Genomic DNA, 21,114 nt, shown 5'->3' with positions numbered 1-21,114 from the left:
CAATAAGTACCGGAATAAAAGTGGCTTTGTGTTCAGTAGAGCTAAGCAGAAGAAAGTAAACACTATTTAAGCAGCTTGTTGTTACCTAATGCTTAAAAAGTACCCTGACAACGTACACATATAAAATAGAAGAAAGCACAAGTTACTAAACAAAACTGAGCACTGAGCAACAGATAAATTAGAGCAATCAAAAACACCAAGGTGACAAACAGCAATTAAAATCTAACAGCCCCCACCCAGAACAAAACACATGTTAGTGAACCATGCCGACTGCACAGTTTGCAGGAGCAGAGGCACTCGCTTGGTGCGAGCTTTTCTGGTCCTTTGTAAATGTGAAGGATCTTCAAGAACTGTTTTTGCTCCAGGAAAATGGTATACTCAGAAATTTCATTTTGCTCAAAACAGTGCAACTCTCAGAAAAAAAAAAAAGTTAAATAAGGACAGTTACAGAAGATGGTTTTATTACTGAAATATGTTATTCTAATTATTTGTTAAATGGAGCAGGGTCTTAGCTATAACACTCCTCATAACACCATTTTAATGGGATTTAAAGCTATATTCCACGTAGGTTTAATTGAGCATTGAAACACTTAGCACTGAGCATGGGAAAACAACGTTTGTCAACAGCAACTCAGAACAGGAGATGGGGAGAGCAGAGCTCTGAAACACGGAGCTTTTGCTGTGCTGATACCAATCAGCAGGAGAAGCAGCTTGCTAAGAGCATCAGTGTGATCTGCGCAGCAACCTTTGGTAACACCAGACATGGAGCAAGGGCTTATTTTGCTGTTTTATCATTAGCATATAAAACGCAGTACGCTTTTGCCTCGGTGTGAAATACAGCAGCATCCTTGAAACAAAAGTTTTGAAATGACACTTTACCTGCAAGGCACACCATGAACGATTGCAGCACGAGCAGCTCCCATAGCAACCTCATCTTTAGCTTCCCAGGTCAGAGGAGACAAATTCAGGAACTGCAGGAGAGAATGGGTCCTCCTTGGAAATTTTAGGCAACCTTTATTCTGCAAAAGAGAAAAAAGAGATTATAAGGAGATTTAGGATTGCTGCTCCTTCCATTTGTTGAAGGCTTACTTTTCTTTTCAGAGAAGTTGCATCTTAAAACCAAAAGAAAGTTTTTAAAACATTACATTTAAAATCATTCTGAGAAGTAGTAAGACTAAAGAGACTACATTGATCTGAAGAAGAGGAGAAGATGATTGTCAGGAGAGATGCACAGAAACTTGCAGAGGAAACCAAATCTGCAAAAGCAAGGCTCTATGTACGCTGGGAGCCAGCTCAGGATGATGATGTAGCCCCGGATCTGCATCTTTCACCAGGATGTGGTGAGATTTCTGCAGGCTCTCCATTTTCTCACCAGCAGACTTGCTCAGTGCCTCTCCAGGGTAATCTTACATGTAATTCATTAACTCTGTAAACTATGGTTAAGAAAAAAGCCATGAGAATTACTCTTGCTCCTCTCAACAAATGCCCTCCGTGGGTGAAAGATCACCTCTGCAAGGCACTGCTCTCTAGGAAGCGTTCTCACCCTGCTCGGGAGAGGGGGATGTGTTTCCCTTCTCACTCCCATTCTCATTGCCCTGGAAATCTTTTTTTTTTCTTTTTTTTTTCTTTCTTTTTTTCCTTAAAAAAAAAGGAAAATAACCTTTCAAACATCTCCAGGTGAAAAACAATCTTTTAATTGCAGTCTATATTACAATTTGTACGTAGTTAAAGTTTCCAAGCAGGCAATCTGAAGACACACTCTGCGTATCACTGCAGCATATCCCCCCCCAGTGAAATCCCAGGGTGAAAAAATGCCTCCTTTCATGAAAAAAAAACAAACAACACCCTTTTCCAGCATAGGAATTTAAATATTAAAAAATAAATATATCAAGTCAGACACACATTGTTATAATTTATTCATATCACTGAGGGCTGGAAGTTAAGGAGCCTTCGTGCTTGCAAGACAAACTGCATGACTAATAGCATGTGAAGGGCCATCATTAGAGGTCTCCGCTTGCTTTTGTGAGGTAAAATTGATAGGATTCTTCTAATAAAGTCAGGTTCGATGCACTGAGAAGACTAAGAATCTATCTTCCGATCTGAAGATGCAATTTTGAAGGGGGTAGAGATTAATTGAATATATTTATCTGCTCTCATGCAGACTGATTAGGCTAGCTGGGGTTAGCAGGAAGGCCTAATCAATGGAAACTAATAACACCTTAAGTGAGTGATTAGAGCATTAATTATTAATTTTTGTAGGAAAATGTCATCATAGACCTTTACATTGATTTACAAAGTTAAACAGTTTCTCTGTGTTTGTAGTGATCTCGAGAAATGTATTTGTTTCCACTGCGGGGCCTGCATACACAGACAAGCACTGGCTTTCCTCTCCGCACCAAATTCCGTTGGATATAATCGTACCCGGAGATTTCTGCCAAAGGCAAGGAGCTCTCGCTTTTACACTGGTTTAAGTGAGACGGGAGATAAATCCTATATTCACCAGCAGCTGCTGAAATTCTTTCATGCTCTTGTTTCCCCACGTATTAGTACCATCAATAAGACCATCGTGTCACTTATAAAGCTCCTCTTCATTACACTGCTGTGCAATGCTTTACAGTTACTCTCCTCACTGCAATAAGCTACGTGGGACTGAAACAGAACAATCACTTACAGCCACCGATACCTAATTAAAAACACAAGAGGTACGGCACTTATCAACTTAACCTACTGCCAGGAACCCGGAGCAAGCGGCCGCAGACCTGCCCGCGAGCTGCCGGCCTACAGGAGGGCCGCAGCACCCCCTCCGCCCTGGGGGTTAATAGCAGCACCAAGCTTCCCGCCTGCAAACAGTGCCAGTGGGGGGAAAAAAAGCATTATATCTGCCTCTTGGTTAAAACACTTGCAATATAAAGCCCTGGATCTGCCCAAAGTCAAGCAAAATGCCCCTGTTTATTCCATGGGCTTTGAGGATGGAGATGAGGAACCACTCTTCAGGGAGGGCCGCAGAGACGGCAGTCCTCTTTGCAGTTTCCTGACACTCCCTTCTCACTTTTATTCCCTATTTTTCAATAGATTCAATAAAATTCTCAGTCTTAACTCATTTCTCTTCCCTACTGCAGCTTCTCTTAGCAGAGCTCCCCCTAGCCCACCAGCCCTTCGGGAGAAGGCTGGAATATTCTGCTTACAATTTTTCTACTTACAGCTTTTTCATTTTTTTTCTTCTTCTACTCAGGAAATCATGCTTCTCTAAGCATTTTAAAAACTAATACATTTCAAAATTATTAATGTAAATTAGTTGTTAGCTTATAAGGGCATTAAAACCAGCAGGCTCTTTCTTTCCTACCATGATGATTTCACACAGTCATTGGGTCTTACTTTCAGCCAAAAATAAAAGCTACGTTAAAAATGTACCTTTTTAGTACTCAGAAGAGTTAATACTCAAGTCCAATGAAAAACCTGTAAGTCTTCCCTATCATTCAGCTATTCAATACATACTCCACAGAACCAGCAAGTATCAGAGGGTCATGGATGCCCTTTGAAGCAAAAACAAATCAGATATTTGAACGGAAACAAATGCCTCTGATAGTAACAAATTACCTGTCCACGGCAGCTGGACAGCCATTGGCATCTCCATCAGCGTTAATGGCTATAAGTGCGTGGAGTTTCCAAAGTCTATAGCCTGTAACAATTAGAATACATTCCTAGAAGAGGCTCTAGCATATTCAATTTTCTAAATATATGGAATAATACCACATCCTCTGGTCATTCCCAGGATTGCTACCACAGGATTACTGTTGAGGCTGAAGGGACACCAGCTCCCCAGAGCTAGGAGCAGCCTGCCAGGAGCAGCACTGGAAACCAGCACAGAGCCCTGCCTCTGCCCAGTATTCCCCAGCAAGAGCCCTGGCTTTTACTGATACATCTCATAACACACATAGCATGCCATGGAAAGTTTCCTGAAGAGAAACGATGCCTGTCCTATCATAAAAAAATAGTGAAAAGGAAATTAGATGATTACCATTACAAATATTTTCCTAGGGTTAAAATATGGTGGTATTCAAGATGCTGTTGCTTTTTCGTTTCTCATGATAGTTCCTTATTTCACATGTGAATGACTCCAATCTCAAAAATGTTTTCCTGTAAACATAGCTGCTATTCATATCAGTATGCCCATTGTTCAGAGCCGTGTAAAAATTGTTAAAACACGTTGATTTTTTTATGGCAACAACTTCAGGAAAGGCAACATTTGTGCATGAGCAAAAGATATATAATTGAACAGATCCTTCCCATTTCTAAATGTTTTCTGACTATAAAATCTCAGGGGGGGTTGCTCTGCTTCTAAAGTGCCTGGAATGGGCCTGAAAACTAGCAAAGTTTAATATTTTATTTCCAGAAGGGAGTGTGTGTAGTTTCAGCCCTGTTCAAGTTATTTTTTAAAAAGATGAAAATGAGATAGGGGTGCTGTAGTTTGGAAGTGCATCCCATTAGAAAGTATAATGCCAATACACAGGTGCAGATGTCTTTTTAACTTTACTTTTGACAATGTATCCACTGCAAATTCTTTTGAAAGGCATCTTTGTTTGTAATTGGATTTTGACGGAGAAAAGTTGACTCTAAGAGCTCTGAGTGTAACTGGGTGGGAAAAATGGATGCATGCAGTGGGAATACTTGTCGTTAACTCCTCTGAGTGGGCATGGCTTTTTATCAGCAATTTCATGTGGATTCTTAATGATTAGCACTTTTGAAAAAAATAAAATAGAAAAAAATAAGGCTAAGGTATATGAATACATTCAGCATGTGAAAAATGACTTTTTGGCTGGAACTCCCTTTTCTCACTCTTTTGTAGCCTTTAGTAGAAGCGTCAAAGCTCAGTTTGGACTAAATGAACTCCCAGAATGATCCGAAGGAAAATTTGCAAAACATGTCTCAGACCCCTAAGCATTGCAGCAACAGCAAGAAGCCTTAGCAATCATCTCACGTTTTCCTTCTGCACACCGGTGTGCTACACAGTGCCAATCCTGCTAAACTCCAAAATAAATCACTGTTAATGAAGCATGCTGCACATACAGACAGCAACAGGCATCTTTTAATCACCTAAACAAAGAAGAGCTAGAGGTAAGCACAAACCACTCTGAGCACGAGCGCGGGAGCTGTCAGGAGGTACAGCAGTGCCTGCCCCGTGATTCAGGGTGCAGAAACTTCCAAAGGATCACCTTTTTTTTTTTATTTTTTTTATTTTTTAAAACTGAAGTATAGTGTTGTAAAAATAACCTTGAGACTTGGGTGCAAAAGAGAGAGCAGAGCTATGGGTTGCCCCGACCGCTGTGGTGACAGACAGAGCCTGGGGCCACGCAGCTTCCCGGCAGCACCAAGCGTTGGAGATCCCAAGCAGACAGGCACACTCAGACGAGTGCAAGAGCGCCCACACTGAATGCATATTGCTGGTCAAGTCTCGAGAGACTAGTCTCAGCAAGACCCACGCACAAAGGCTGAATATAAAATCAAATTCATCTTGTCTACACAAGAAAAAAAAAAAAGGTAGAAAATAAGTCATAGAAAGCCGAGATCAAAATAAATAAATAAAAAACTCACCATCCAACCCTTCCCACTGAAATAAAAATACCTCCTTCTAATAAAAACATATAGCACCTATGTCCGCTAAAGACGTGTTTGCTTCGTGCTTTCCATGTCTTATGAACAGAACTAAAATTGATCAGTGAACCTACACCAAAATGCTGTTTTCCATTTCCTTCCCTTCAAATCCACCAGCACCTTCCATAAGTTTCCTGGCTTCACAGACCCAGCAGTGCAGGAGAATAAGTTTTTTTTGACAACTCTTCATTTAAGCAGACAGAATTATCTGTTTATTTTTAAAAACAGACACGTACACAGACCCCGCTGCATGCAAGTCCACATGTGCTCACAGCCCTATTCTCAGCACAGGTGTTTCATCTATTTAATCACAGGAAATTTTGAGTTTAGAGTTCACTGGAGTTACTGAAGGGCACGTATAACTGAGAAGTCATAGCTGGAGGGTAATTACTGGAAGCTCATTTTCACAGTGTGTCTGTCCTTGGTTTCATGTTTTCCAGCATTTTTGCTAATAGCAAGGATGGAAAAGGGGTGTGCTTATTCGGCCTGCTGGTGCCACAAAGATGAAGCAGATACCTGTGAGGATGTGAATGCAATTCAGGTTCATCTTGACCAACTGGACTAATTGCAGACCGAGACAGAAGGATGAAGTTGGGTAACAGACAAGTGCTGTGCACTGCGGTAAGCAGGATGCTGAGTCAAATAGCACAAACATGCCAGGGGGTAAGCAGCAAGGTGACAGCTCTGGACAGACCCACGCGTGGCTGGATGCCTGTGAACGATGCCACGTGGCTGCGAAAGCAGCAGAAACCCTGTCTGGGATGCACAAACCAGGCGTGCAGGTCCTCCTCATCTGCAACTCCCCGTTAGGTAGGAAACCTCCAGCACTGACAGGTCTCAGAGGCAGAACTGCCCCCAGGTTTGGTGCTGCCTGGCGAGGAAGGTTTGCCCCAAGCAGAAGCATGCAAAGGAGAATGCCACAAAGGCGTGAAGGTCTGCAAAACACCTCCTGCAAATAGGAAGCGAATGGAGCTGCTTAGCATAAAACATATTGAAGAGAAAAATGCTAATGGTGCTAAAATCTGTAAAAGACTGCTGGAAGTAGAAGAAAATAACGTTCTCACGTGCAAAAGGGATGCAACAAGAATCAATATGCACAAGGGATTAAGGTTTAGACTTTAAGAATTTTGGTGATGTTAGGGCCAGCTCAAGCACAGCAATGGGCTGAGTAGGGTGCAGAATATCCATTGCTGATGTTCCTTAACAATTTGTAAGATAAACTTATGAATGATGTAGATCTTGAGGAGAGACAGAGTATGTATTTTGCCTTCAGAGACACCAGTATCTGGAAGGGGAAGGGGAGAATTCCAGTCCGGGTCCCTGAGCCTCTGACTCCTCCAAGGCACCGTTGGGAGACGGCACAGGCTCACTTTAACAGATGCAGCCAGTGACCTACAAAATTGAGTGTCCCAAAATAGAAGGCGCCTTAAAGATGTGTCTGCAAAAGTCCAAATCTTCACAGTAAGACTGTTTTTTTCATGTACGCATCCCTGATTTTTTTCAGCACTCAGGACACCGTTCTTTTCTGCTGTGGGAGCTGCTGTTATGAGTCCTGAGATTAATGTTGGCCTTCCAAAAGCAGCCCTTTTGCATCGACAAAAGAAAAGGGAATTCAAAAGGACGTCTGGGGGAGATGAAGGGTAGCGGGAGCGTGCCAGTGGCATCTCTCACCGAGCACTCCTCAAGTCACAGCACGTCTGTCAGATCCTGATCCATCTCAAGCTTCTTTGCTGAAATTATCCCTTCTGGAGTTGTGCTTATACACAATTCATATATTATGAAATATATATAGGCGCATTGTGCCTGATAAAACAAATGACACACACACCATGTTTCTGAGACGTGCTTATGATGAATGGGAATGAAACGCTTCAAAAAATTAATTATCTAAAAAAAAAAAGAATGAGAAGAGCAATGTCACTTGTTACATTTTGTTTCTTCCTTTGGGCATTCATTCCCACTCACGCGATAGAGATTTCATTTCACTCTATCACGGAAGCTACAGCACCTCAACAGATGCAAGTTCCCAACTCACTCCTGTCGTTTGTATCTGTCAGGCTCGTCGGGGCGCGCTGTGCCTGAGCCTTCAGCTCCCAGGTAGGCGCCTGCCAAAGCTCAGCTGTCACCTGGGGAAGGTGACAAGGCGTGGGGAAGCAGTACAGTTATACAAACACCTGCCAGACCTAGCCAGGCCACTCACGGGTGCTTGTACACGGCAATCGGATTACATCAACTGGACTCTGACAGTAAACGTAGTGCTAACCACGTTAGCAAAGATCACTGAAGAAATAACTCAGTAATCGGCCACTGCAGCGAATCGTGACCTCTAGCATTTAAATACAGCTTCTGCTGCCTTGCCAGGACATCAGTGCTCCTCGACTCCTGCTGATGCTGTATCCCCAGGGAGCTGGCTGCTGGGCAGCTCTGCCAGGCATGGGGCAGAGGGAAGCCCTCCCCACTCACACAGCAGAAGGTGCAGACAGACACCCATCACTGCCACCACCCCTTTCCCACCAGCTACCTTACAAACTCTTAGAAGCTATATGCCTCCTGTCCTTATGCAGAGATGCATAACGTGGCTTGCATGTTGTTTAGGAACTCTGGATTATACTAAAACAGACAATAATTCAGACACTCTCAACATTTTACTGTGCTACAGCATTCCTGTACACCCCTAGCATGAGCAGCAGCAACGTTACAGATGCAATGATCCATGCCCAACGCTGGTGTTCCCAGCTGCACAGCACCTCCGTCCCCTGCTGCTCCAGCCAACCAGAGTGCAAATCACCACTGAAGAAAAAAAATGACAGTAATTAAAGCCTTTTAATTACTACCTACTAACTACCACACATGACGCTCTTAGAGCCCTCGCTATTTGTCCCTTGCCCCCGCGCATTGCCCTGTAAAACCTGAATCATTTGTAAGCACAAATCACTTCAAGCTAAGGAGATCTGGGTGACTAAAGGCAAGCCTAAATTAAAGCTATCGGTGTTAATTAGGGGTCACTTTGTATTGTTCTGCCTTTACCATGGAAGTGATATACCAAAACCACCCACCAGGTGAACAGGCAGTACCGTTCCTGGACAGTGCCTCACTCAGTGACCTTGCAGCTCACCAACCTAAAAACCCCTCCTGACCTCATGCAGGGTAAGATTTTCAATGCAGGATTCGGCAAGTTCAAAAGGAATGGCTATCTTCTGCACCCAAGGAATAAATAATCAGCTCTGCATAGGATGCCAGCTTTAGGGATGGCAACACTTTGGTTTTATACCTCGAAGAGCAGAAGAAACTTGGCTTTGTATTCAGCAAGCCCAGCTCATCTCTCCTGGCCACATCAGTACAAGTGGTACGAAGCCTATGACACATTCAGCTTTTGTTGCTGATAGCAGAAGACTGTGGGTGAGAGACCTGAGCGCCGCACAGCCTCCTCCTGGTCCCTCTGCAGCTTCCAGGAGAGAACGGGGACGCTCTGCCCAGCTCCGGGATGTAGCACCACAAAGATACACTGGTAGGCCAAGTGAGGTGTTCACCTCCATCTGACTTTTTATCATAAATTTCCCAAGGGAATAAGGGTTAATTTATTACTACCTCAGCTAGACAGAACATTGCCCCGAAGAAACAGGGCTCAGGGGACTCCGCCTGACAATGAAAAGCTTTTTATCCCTAGGTGACTGCGCCGCGGTAATGAATCAAGGCAGTCACTCTCTGAACAAAGACAGACAAGTAACGTTCAAAGTTAAATCCAAGCATATTGTTCACTTTTGAATGAGTCCACTTCAAAATAGACTTTATAAGAGAGCATAATCTGGTCTAGAACATAAAAAACAATGTAAAAATATTAAAAGATCTTTCTATGATGTTTCTAAAATCAGCATCTTAATGACATCTTATTTTTGACTTCTGGAGCTTGTAGAATAATCTATTTTATTTTAAAAACTAAAAAACCCTGTGTCTGTAGGAATTCCAGGAGGGGAATCAAGCACACTGGACATGCACACACAATGATGCGTGCTTTGCCTGGCGTGCCGCCCACCTGATTGCTTGGGGTGCTTTTTACAATATCAAATCCCGGTGATTTTATTTTCATGTTTCCAAACGCAGTGCTGATGCCCCTGCCCTGTGTGTTTGGGCTGCTCTCAGCGGTTCCCATCAGCGCATGGCTGCAGCCTATTTTCAGTGCTCAATTTCTCACCATGGTTGCGTAAGAAGGCACAGTTCATGGTGCAAAGCCAAATGCTCGGCTGTTTATACAAAATTAAGGAACCCATGCAAGGAGGTAATACAGAAAAATATGTGTATTTAGAATTCCAACCAATTTTCCTCCTGGTACCAGTGCGGTATTCCTAGCAGTGAGGACCGCATGCAGGATGTCCAGCAAAGGCACAGCGCCCCTGTTGCATGCCCTTTAGGGCTTTTCTTACTGCAGAAATAAATGGTGGTGCCACCATTTCCCTTTGAAATCTAAAGATGCTTCTGAGTCAAAACCTTGTTTGTGGTATTTTGCTATCAAATAGTCTGCTTTTACACCTAAACATGTTTGTTTCTAAATAAGAGCAAATCCCCCAAACCAACCAACCAAGCATCCAAGAGAAGACAACTGAAGGCTGGAAGGAGCCATTCACCACGGTGGCACTACCATCTGGGAGCAGCTCGGGAAGCAGAGATTCAAGAACCATGACTGAGCCCTGGGCGACTTGCCATCAGGTAAAGGGAGGGCAGCAGAGCTCGGCCACTGGGCGAGTTGACCCTCCCCAGAGCTGGCCCAGGCGCTGGCAGCCCCAGCCCAGCCAAGCAACACGAGGTGGCTCCGACGACACCTCCGTGTAATCGCTGCTGTTAGTTGGTACACTCCGCAACACAATCCTTTTGCTCTGATTTAATTACTAAACATAAAAGGAAATAAACTTCAGAATGAAAACAACGAAATTGCACTGCATGTAATTTATGGGAGCTATTCTTCAGCTGAATGCCATAAAACCCTGCATGTTTATGATACCCTATTAGAGGGCTGAAAACACGCTTGCATTTGCCTATATTGACTATGCAGATTATGTGATATTACTGCCTTTTTCTGCCTCTGCTATTTTTCATAGAAGCAGTGTATTTGTTTAAAGACATCCTTGCACTAAGTATTGGCTGCTGCTAGGAAAAAAAAAAAAGACTGGCTGCATGCTCCCTCGTAGCCACAGGCTATCAAGCTGGGAAGCGGCGAGCAGCTGGCGGAGGTACACAGAGGAAGAGGGCATTGCACATGGTTTTGTTCTCAATCTGGAATATCAATTACTGAGGAAGCAACCCCACGGCCAGACAAAACAAGAACCATCTCCGCAGTGGATAAGTATGTCAAATGATCTGAGCTGCGTGGCATTTCAGGAATGGCGGGATGGTAGCATGAGGATTTATTGAGATATCACATTAATCCCCTGGTTTTCTTGTCATAAGAAACAGATGAAAGGAAATAAGGTTTGCAAACTTGACTGGAGCATTGATTTATGTATAACAGCTTCAAAACACATGGACAGAAAAGCGTGTTCCTGTTATCCTCAGCTTAGGGCTCTGTGCAGCCTTCACTCTGCAGCGGAAGAGCTGGGGATTGTGCCTGCCGGCAGCAGGGCTGGCTCCTGGCTCCTCTCCTGAGCTTCTTTCCCCTTCCCCAGCCACCAAACAGCCCTGGAGGAGCTGTCCTCAGCTGTGCTCCTCGCCTGGGGACAGAGCACAGAACCAAGGGGAGGACCCATGAGAAAAGCAAGGGGCTGGGGGATGTCGAGACCAGGTTTCAATGCATACACAACAGTTTTTGACGCTGAAGACGTCTCTAGTGTAGAGATTTTCAAGCCATTCCCTGAACAGCAGATTCTTCTTCCACCTTGCACAGATGGAGTCAGAATGAAAAACAGGATGAATTCACACCAAATTTAGTCTATTCTCTGAAGAGGTGGCAAGAGTTCATCTCTTGCCAGCTTGCAGATAGTCCCAACTATCTATTGATTTAAATATAAGCCGTATATCCTAGTGCTGCAGTCACAACATTCCTTTTTACTGCCTATTAAACCCTCTTTTAATATCTCCTCAAGCACTAATTGTCAACATTTCAACCTTCATCTACGCCTTATCTTTACGTGCCAACTCTTTGCCAGCCGCAGTCAATATCTTCCACTTCTTGTTTTGCATAGATGGATCTGTCAACGCAAATTTAATACACTCAATATTTGACAACTTCTTAGGGGTTTCTGGGACAACTTCTCTTAACACATCTTGAATTGAAAATAAATAGTTCAAAAAACCAAGGAGGAGTATGAAATTAGAAAACTAAGACTGAGAAAGACATGAAAAACATGTCTGAGGAAAAATATCATCTACTTTAGCTTCATAGACTGGAAGTTAGGAATCCATCTTGCTGAAACTGTCATCTTAATCATTGCCCTGGATCACTTCTGAAGGGAGAGACAGATCCCCCAAAGCTCAGCCTACTGTTTAAGGCTTTTCCTATTTAGCCTTTTCAGAATATTACCATAACACCAGGACTGAAAGCGGGATGAAAAACAAGGGTAACAGCTCAGGGATGTTCTTTTTGGTTTTCCGGCCTGCAACCAAGGGTCCTAACGCGTGGCTTCAGTTCTGTCCTTCAAGGAGTCCTTCTGGAGAATGACATCTGGCACTGTGTCATAGCCCCTTGGCAAGCCTCAGCAAGGCGAGCAGTCCCTCGGCGACCTGGGGATGTCGATGTGTAAGAGAGCAGAACAGCCACAGCACCAGAGGCAAAACCACCCCTACAGCTGGTGGGAGACATCAAAAACAACAAGAGCCAGCTCAGAGGGGTGGGTTGGGCAAGGAGGACAGACGCGGATTTCATTAGGGCTCTCCTCTGCCACACAATTAAAGTGATCTTTGGAATAGCTAGATAAGAATTTAGTGCACACGATAAAACTTAAACTGTACAATTTCAGTTACAACAGTAGTATGTTAATTTATCTCCTGTTAAGACAGTTAAAACAATGACAAGTGGCCATAACCAGAGAGCAGAAATAGCCCATTTTACGGCCCGACTTACAGATCGTTGCTGTAATAGGAGCCTATTAGCTCCAATGGCTTTGGATAAGACCACACTGGAAATAAAAATGGTGCTGGACAAGAAATACTGCAATGTGATAAATACCCGCATCATAGACCCTGTCAGTTACATCAGTTCTATGTATAGGATAACTTGTGAGAAACTATTTACGTTATAAACCTTCACCAAAATTTAACAAGGAGCCCTTAATCATTTTTCTTTAATTAAAGCAACAGCTAAAGGCACAACCATTACATTCCCCGGTATTTTACAACAACCATATTGCCAAGGGAAACACTATGAAATACCCAAAGTGAGCTAGAAGTTGCAGATAAAACAGGAGAAAGATAAATATTTCAATCAAAGCGATGCTTGTAAGAGAACTCGCTCAATGGCACGACGTGAGCCAGACTCCGGGTGGCAGGAGATAAGCCAAGATACAGCTCAGGCTCACGGAGATGTTATAAGCAATGCACATATGCTGATTTTAGCCTCCACAGTGGAAGGATGAGTGCAAGAAAGCTGTAGTTTCCCTGAAAATATGAGACAGAAGGCAAAGTACCAGAGCTGATAGTTTCAAACACAGCGGGAAAAATCCTATTTCTTTTTTTTTTAATCACTATGCATGAGAAAAAATCAGAATAAAGGCACAGCAGGCACTGCTATTGAGTGCTAATCACAAGACTGAATTGCTTTGAGTTTGGAGATATAAAAATATTTAATTTCAGCTTATAAAGTTACTATTTTTAAATGTCCCTCGGTTTATCTGTCTGTGCCTTCTGTCTGCTCACTTCTGCAGAACTTCTCAAGCCAAGCACTCCTCAGACTTTTAAGGCTTGTAAGAATATTAAACTCTGTACAAAGAGCAATTAATACTACTGAGCTCTGCCTTCTTTTAAACTCAGATGGGAAATTACTGCTGTTTATGACGAACACGACTGTGGGTTCCTTTCACGTCTTCATTCACAGAAACATTCAGCTAAGAAGTTCAGAAAAACAATTTAAAAAAATCCACACAGAGGATAATATCAATGAGGATATTTAAAAAATCAGGCAACTCCTGAGCTGCAGTTTAAATTTATCACAAAGACTACCACCAGGAAAATCTTCTCCTGCGTGGAAGCGACGCTGATGTTTTGCGCCGTGACAAGGAGCGCGCTGGCTCCAAGCGGGGACCGAAGCGCGATGCTGCCCACAGTGCTGCTCGCCACCAGCACGCACTGCTAAAGAGTGCACGTACCAGACGGGGAAAGGAACTGAATTCATGGTGGCATTAAATACTTACGCATACTTGCACTGGGGGAGAGGCGGCTAACCTAAAATGCTGACCTTCCAATCAGTGCAGAAGTGTTTAAATATACTCAAACAACAACAAAACCAGCAACTGGCATGCTCGTATAAAATAGAAGAGCCAGGTTCATCTCCTAAGCTCACATCATTAAACAGCATTAATGTGTGCTCATTAACAACTCTAGCAAGCTATATTCCCTGACAGAGTACTCCTTCCTTGCAGGAAGGAATCATGTCACAGCTGGGACAGGACTGCATGAGCCGTGCAAGTTATTGCAACACTTCTCCCTCTAGTGTCTTCCTTTGGCCTACATTTCTATGGAACGAGTTTAAATATGATAAATGATAAGAATTTCACCCTTGGCTGGGAATTCAAATTATCATATTGATTAGCTTTGCCACATATAACGGAAAATATTCACAAAATTGGCAGGCTTTAAAGAATAAAAGTTGTCGCCTTGCAGATGCAGAACAGCAAGGCAGAGCAGAGCAGAGCTGAGTGGCAAAAACAACTTTCTTCTAACCAAGGAATAAAATCCCAACCTCAGATTATTCTACTGCAATACTTTGAGTATTGACCCATTTCCTGTGCGAAACGTGCCCTCAAATCTCATAGACAAAAAGTCAATTCCGCCGATTTCATTTTCTGAACCACAAGTGCATTTGTTAGGGACAAATTTTATTAGAGAGGAATCTCCAAGTAGCCTGGGAACAGGAGGTGCACAAGCAGGGAGAATTCAGAATGGCTAAACATTCGGTGGGATGTAAAGAACATTAGCTTTGTACAGCGTAACTGAACTCAAAAACCACTGAATTTTCCCCATCTGATAGGCACTGGCATCATACAGGGATAGTGGAGAAAAGCGGATGTCCTTCCCACAGCCGTCACTTGCAGCAAAGAAATGTGCAAAGCTGCGAAAGAAAAATAAGCCTTTTCTTGGGGGATATCCTCCTAGCAGTACCCAGTCAGCTCCCAAAAAACACGGTGCCAAGGAGAATATAGGTTCTGTTCCAGATGGAACGTCTGTGTAGAAGCAACTTGAAATCCAAAATTTTGTGTTTCCACCATGAAGTGGGAAAGTGCAGTTTTTTTCTGACCCCTCCAGTAAATCTAAGGGTGTACTGCAGCCTGAGGTCAGAGCGAATAATAAAGACTAGATGACTTCTAAAGACATCAACATTTGGAACATGAACCCAGTGGTTATGTTGGGCTTTTCAGCCACATTTCCCTTTACTTCTCTTTGAAGGACATCTTTCCTGCTGCCCCCAGGGCTGGAACGTGGCACGGAGGGCACGGGGCTGCACATACGGCAGGGGCAGGACGTGCAGGCTGTGCTCTGCACTGTTTCAGACCGACCCTCAACAGCAACACAAAATTCCTCACAACCAAAATTTTAGCTGATTAAATACAAATGGGAAATCTCCTTATTGCCTCCCTCAACATCAGCCTCCAACAACTCATTAAACTTAACTGTACAAAACTTTGGAGAAAGGAAATAGCTAATATATGTTGCTTACATGATGCTGAACTGCTGTAATACACAGAGCACATTAAATTTGACATCCTGGGAAAATGAAAATCTATACTCAGGTGTGCATAACTCAGCAAATTGATGAAAAACTTAATTCACAAAAATTATATCTTTAGCTATGATGGAACGTAAGAAAATATACCTCAACCCTGAGATTTTAAGACCAAATATTTTTTTCTGTGTCTCCAGCTAAGACAATTTATTTACTTGTCATCCTGTTGATTCATTCCTAAGAAATATCATATGCATATAGAGAGGAAATAGATTTTTTTTTTTTTTTTATTTCTAGTAGTATAAAAAATGTTTCAAGCTGTCCACAGACTTGGAACAGGGGAGGCAGCGTGTGATGGATTAGTGAGCAGAGTGCAGGTGAAATGGTCAAACTTGCATGCCAAAGACAATTTATCATGGGACTTCCACAGCTCTGCAGCACCTCTCTCTCACATGGCTCTTAGCCGTACACCGTTTGCAGTATTTGCTTTATCAATATTTTTCACTGCAAACTACCGCCTCTTTTCAAAATCAAAGGGCTGCTCAAGTCATTTTTTCTTTCCCGGTTTCTCTCGGTGCTTGCTCACCCCCGCCTGTCCTCTGGGCACTCCCAAGGATCCAGTGTAACGTTTTCACCCATCCCCATGCAGGATGGATTCTCCATGCGTCTCCCAAGAATGGTCATAGCCAATAAAAAGCAGTAATTAGACAGGGCCAAAATTAATTCATAGTGATTTTGATGACTTGCCTTAAATGTTACGTGTCATTTTGTGACAAGAACATGTCATTATGCTTATATATAGCTTAGCACATGTAATATCTAGGGAACACGTTGAAATAAACAGCAGTTAAGCGGTGCCTAATATCAAGTACGGAGATCAGTCTGTAGATTTCTTGTGGGAGCATTACACTAAACCCTAATATTGATGTAAGGTTAAAATATATTCTAAATCAATTGATATTTAAAGCTGCATCACTGTTAGTGTGTCTGGGTAATGCAAAAACCTTGTTAACCCTCATGTATGGATATTTAACTTGAAAACGTTACCTCAATTTGATACTAGGAGAAGACATTTAGTATTATCAGCAGTCTTTTAGGCTACTAAAAACCAGCCATATAGCGTATTTTCATCTTGAATAGCATGGGCTGGAACTCAACACAAACTAACCAACTTCTGTTATTTTCAGTGGAATATGTTAACATTGGCAGAGAACCTAACTCTATAGGGAACACAATAGTTTTGGGAAAAAAGGAAATAATTTTCTCTATTTCATTACGTTTTGTCTTGATTCTTCACTTAGATCACAAGAGTTCAGCTTCGCCTGGAAAGGTTAACCCTGACATAGCTGTAACCATAAAGGAGAAAATGCTGTGGCTCAGGCAATGGAAAGCCATGAGGGAAGGGCCGGTCTTAGTGGTTATCAGCACAGAAAGGGGCAGATGGTTTGGTTTCATTCTTTCTGCCCTCTCTTGTTCCACCCGTCCCCTTCCCTGTGATGAGCTGGGGGCAGCAAGGATGCTCACTGCCCTCAGCTGCCCCATCAGTCACTCCTTCTGCCACTCGTTTGCCCCTGGTACCTTTGATTTCTCCTCGGGGGAACAGCAGCCTACCTGCGGTTCTTGCTGATCCAGAGGGGGCTGGAAGGACTCAGAGGAGGAACAACTTCATTGTGCCACCCCAGTTTTCTTTCAAGGTCCCCAGCTATTTGCTATTTTCCCTCCCTGGCTGCGTTTGAGATCTGCAGCACACCCTACCTCCTCTGCTGCTTCACGTGGTGTTTACACTTCCCAGCCTCCGAAGAGGGTTTAAATTATTTCCTGTTTCTTCAGTCTGGGATGTGGTCACCCGGCTGTCTCCGATGCTTCCACTCCAGTAAATACCATTATGGTTTAATGACCCTCTACCATCCCTCTCTTGAGGGCAGATAGTGAGTCCGCACGCACGGAGACAGCTAAAGATACACAGCTTCATCAAATCTCCTCAAATCCATAATTTATACACAGGGAAAATCACCAGCCATCTAACCTGATTAGGTTCTCATGCCCCGCTTGCAGGAGACAGAGATATTTTGAGAACTATTCGTAAAAATCAGTGAGAGGTGAACCAGGCACCTGCCTTATAAAGGGGACTGTACCTGAAACAATCAGATGAGCCTTGAGGTGCTCGGGAATCTCAGAGCCGTGCCTAAATGTCTTTCTGTGGAAGAGCTAATATGGTGTGGAGCCTTTTGCTCTGTAACACAAACCTGATTTTATTAACTTTTTTTCTAAATTCAGTATTGAAAACATATCTCAAGCATTTTAGAAACAAATCCTTCGCTTTGAGGACGACTGGACCAAATGCTGAACTTCATAATTTAAGGCCTACAACAAACTCATCATTATGAAGGTACCATGATTCATTGGTGAAGCCAGGTCTCCTGCCCTTTTAACTAAGGATAGAAGCTTTGTGTGTAAACCAGAAACTGCATTTGTCAGGATAAGAAGATACGTGAAACTTTGCATGTTTAAATATACACACTGCGCTTGCAGTGTTTTTAAAATCAATACTGCTTGAGCTCCACAGTTCATGTCATTTTCAACTCAATTCATAACATTTTTTCAACACACAAGAAAACATTATTGCAGCTGAATACAGAATACCGTACGTTTGACTTACTTTGTACTATGCTCTTAAAGACATCATCTTGCATGAAAGGGAAAGCCCTGCAATATTGCTAGCACCAGTGCAAGGCACGCTGCTGATTCTGCACAGCTCAGCAACTCTCCTGTCGCCTTCCCTCCAATGTCATTTCTGAACGCTCCCAGACAGTTGTGGGACTTGGCATTAACTGCAACTGCAGTTGCTCCATTTTACTTGAACAAAGAATTAGAAAACTCTTTGTAGGCTTTATCCGGTCTTTCACACATTAGACCAGTTCTGTCCCATGAACAACTTGCAGGTGACTACATCAGACAGTCTCAAGTCAATGTTCCTGATAGAAATCTAGGTCTGTGTATTAGCTTCATCCCATATTTCACGCTATAGCCCATAAAGATGAAAACTGCAGAAAACCAAGTTTTATAACACCTGCTATCACAAATGCAACATCTGACACATCCACTCAAATTTAGTTATTGACTAGTATCTCATAGTCCAGAAGATCTGAAAGGGAATAGTTTTATCATCACTACAGCTAACTAGTAGCCTTGCTTAGTATTAACCTTGCATACAGCAACCAGAGACATTTTGTTAACTACCTGCAACACTGAGACACTGCTTGGGCTCCGATTCCTCAGCTGGGAGTCGGAAGCCCAAGGTGTGGTGCAAAGAAAGGTCTCCGCTCAACACATCTACCTACCTATGGCCATGCAGTCATGATCTGTGCACAGAGATGTCCTTGTTTGTTAGGACCCCACTTTTCCCTTATCGCCATAAGGGTAAGTTGCCATGCCAAACCTACTTTGTGTATGTAATTTCATGTCATGTACTGAAATCTACCAAGCAAATAACTCCACAGAAAAAAAGCAAAGATCAGTACCATCCTAGTACCCTTCCAGGCTGAACATTGCCACTTACTACAAAACTATTTTTTTTTAGCTTATGCAGAGATTTTATTAACATGCTTAGGCATCAACAGCAGATAAATGCGACTTTTAAATCTCTCTTCGTGCTATGAACTACTCAAGTTCCATAATCATTCATACAGTAACTTACCGGTGCATGTGACAGCTGCTCCCAAATTCCTCCCCGTGGTCTTACACTTGATATTTTTCCACGTCCAGCACATCTTCCCTCCTCAGCATGAAGCTGTTTCTCTATTTGACCACAGTCCTCTTAGACATCTACTGCCTTATTTACATTTCTTTTGCAGAGCACTTGAATTTCATTCCCCTGATATAGGGTTTCCTTCTGGCAAGCCTTAAATTTGTCTTCTTTAGTCCGTTTGCCAACTGCCTGGGCTAGTCAGCTTCTGTAAATTCTGCCATCTCCTTTAAAGTCTACAACACTGCATTTTATACCTTGCCATAAGACATACTTTATTTCTTTGGTATCCTTCTGACGCTACCCTTTCAACATTAAATCACTGGTTTTCCCTACCCAAAACCAGGCTGATACTGGTGCAGCCCGTGGCTTTATAGGCAAAACTACTTTATAGGTTCCTTGAGAATACGTATCTTTTAATTGTAGTGAAACAGAGCTCTAACAAAGGCTTTCTGTGCAATAAATACAGGCAGGGCTTACCTGTGATTTACAGCTTGCCTCCTACCATACAATAAAGCTGTCTGGTGCACCATCAGAACTATTAACTAAGCAGCATTGAGCTGAACATTCAAAAATCCTCTGATTCATTGGTTCAAAGCCAAATGTATGATGTCGAAGTCAATACATAAAATTGCAGCTAAGGAATTAACAGCTTACAGAAATCAAAGATCCCTGTCACCTCCACACTCCGCACAGCAGAGCCCGGGTAGCTGAAGGTATGCTTTGCTTTAACACGGATATACATTTCTTAGGGAAAAAGACTGCAGTAAAATAGGGCAGATCTTGCATCAGTGCTTTCTCTTAGCTGAGTCCTTCAGCTCATTTATTGATACTTTGAAACCCAAAAGCAATAGGACTTTCATTCAGCTCATAAAAACTTAACTATTTCATGGTTCAGCGTTATTCCATATAAGCTTAATCAGAAGTGACATCAAAAGTAAACTAAAGCAAAGCAAACTTGAAACGATATCTGTCGCTGGACAGTAAAAGATTCAAATGATGTGCAATAAAGCCTTTAAAGCACACAGAAAACACTGCTTCCCTATTACGTTCCTCAGTAGCTCAAGAGTACCAGTGATTACTCCGTGCATTCTTTAAAGAAACCTCTCGTTAAATCATTCTTACTTTGAGTACAAAACCGATCATTTCACACTTCATTCCACCTGTTGGGTGCTCCCACCCAACTCTCTCCCCTTCTCAATTTCTGCACCTGTAGAAGAAGAGCACCAGCACGACGAACCCCACACCAGGCATCGGAGACGTGTGACCGCTCACTGGAGACGACAGAGCTTTACGCAATGAATGCTGAAGCATTCACTGAACTCCAGGCCTGTAAAAGCATTTTCTTTCAGGAAAAAGGAGCCATGTGCCTACATCACACTCACATTTCCATACTTTACCTAATTTGGTGTCTCGCTCTATGTAACAGCAGACAAGCCACTCCTTCGCTGGATCTTGCCATGCTGCCAGCAAGAGCAGTTGTGGTCTTGTTGCTAACAGCACTGCTGTCACCGGGTTTCTCTCCCAATTCCTCATTGTCCCTAGCACACTTTTATGCAGTTTCAGATCCAACCCAAACTGGCTTTCAAATGTGCTTGTACGTGCTGGGTTTGCTAAGAGCTTCGTGAGCCACCATGTGCTCAGCACATGGAGCACTGTCAAGGGATTCAACTGGTGTTTTCAATAAAGCCAGGCTGTTTTACAAGGGGCTTGCAACTGCTTTACTCCAAGGTTTTCAATCATCTTTAAACTTTTTCCTCCACACACAATAGCACAAGGCTACAACAATTCACTATTTTTGTTCTTTAGCTAACTAGGAAGGGAGGAGATACTACCCTATAGCTCATTCTAG

The 21,114-nt window shown here is 42.9% G+C and overlaps 1 long non-coding RNA gene across 4 annotated transcripts in view; it reads right to left on the bottom strand.

The window, feature by feature from the left end:
* The window catches only part of LOC308186944, a 63,118-nt gene that overhangs the window by 25,263 nt on the left and 16,741 nt on the right, over positions 1-21,114 (bottom strand). For 2 of the 4 annotated variants that reach the window (XR_013944400.1, XR_013944401.1), the window contains exon 2: positions 880-1,019. This is a non-coding gene — a long non-coding RNA (uncharacterized lncRNA). Of the gene's footprint in view, positions 1-879; positions 1,020-19,214; positions 19,348-20,472; positions 20,604-21,114 lie in introns of those variants that run through there. The other 2 variants (XR_013944402.1, XR_013944403.1) reach the window with 2 other exon arrangements.

Source organism: Anser brachyrhynchus, assembly GCF_964034855.1.
Source record: "Anser brachyrhynchus genome assembly, contig: SCAFFOLD_188, whole genome shotgun sequence".
Lineage (NCBI taxonomy): Eukaryota > Metazoa > Chordata > Aves > Anseriformes > Anatidae > Anser > Anser brachyrhynchus.
The sequence above is the reverse complement of the archived record's forward strand: the minus strand, read 5'-3'. Positions and strand labels throughout refer to the sequence as shown.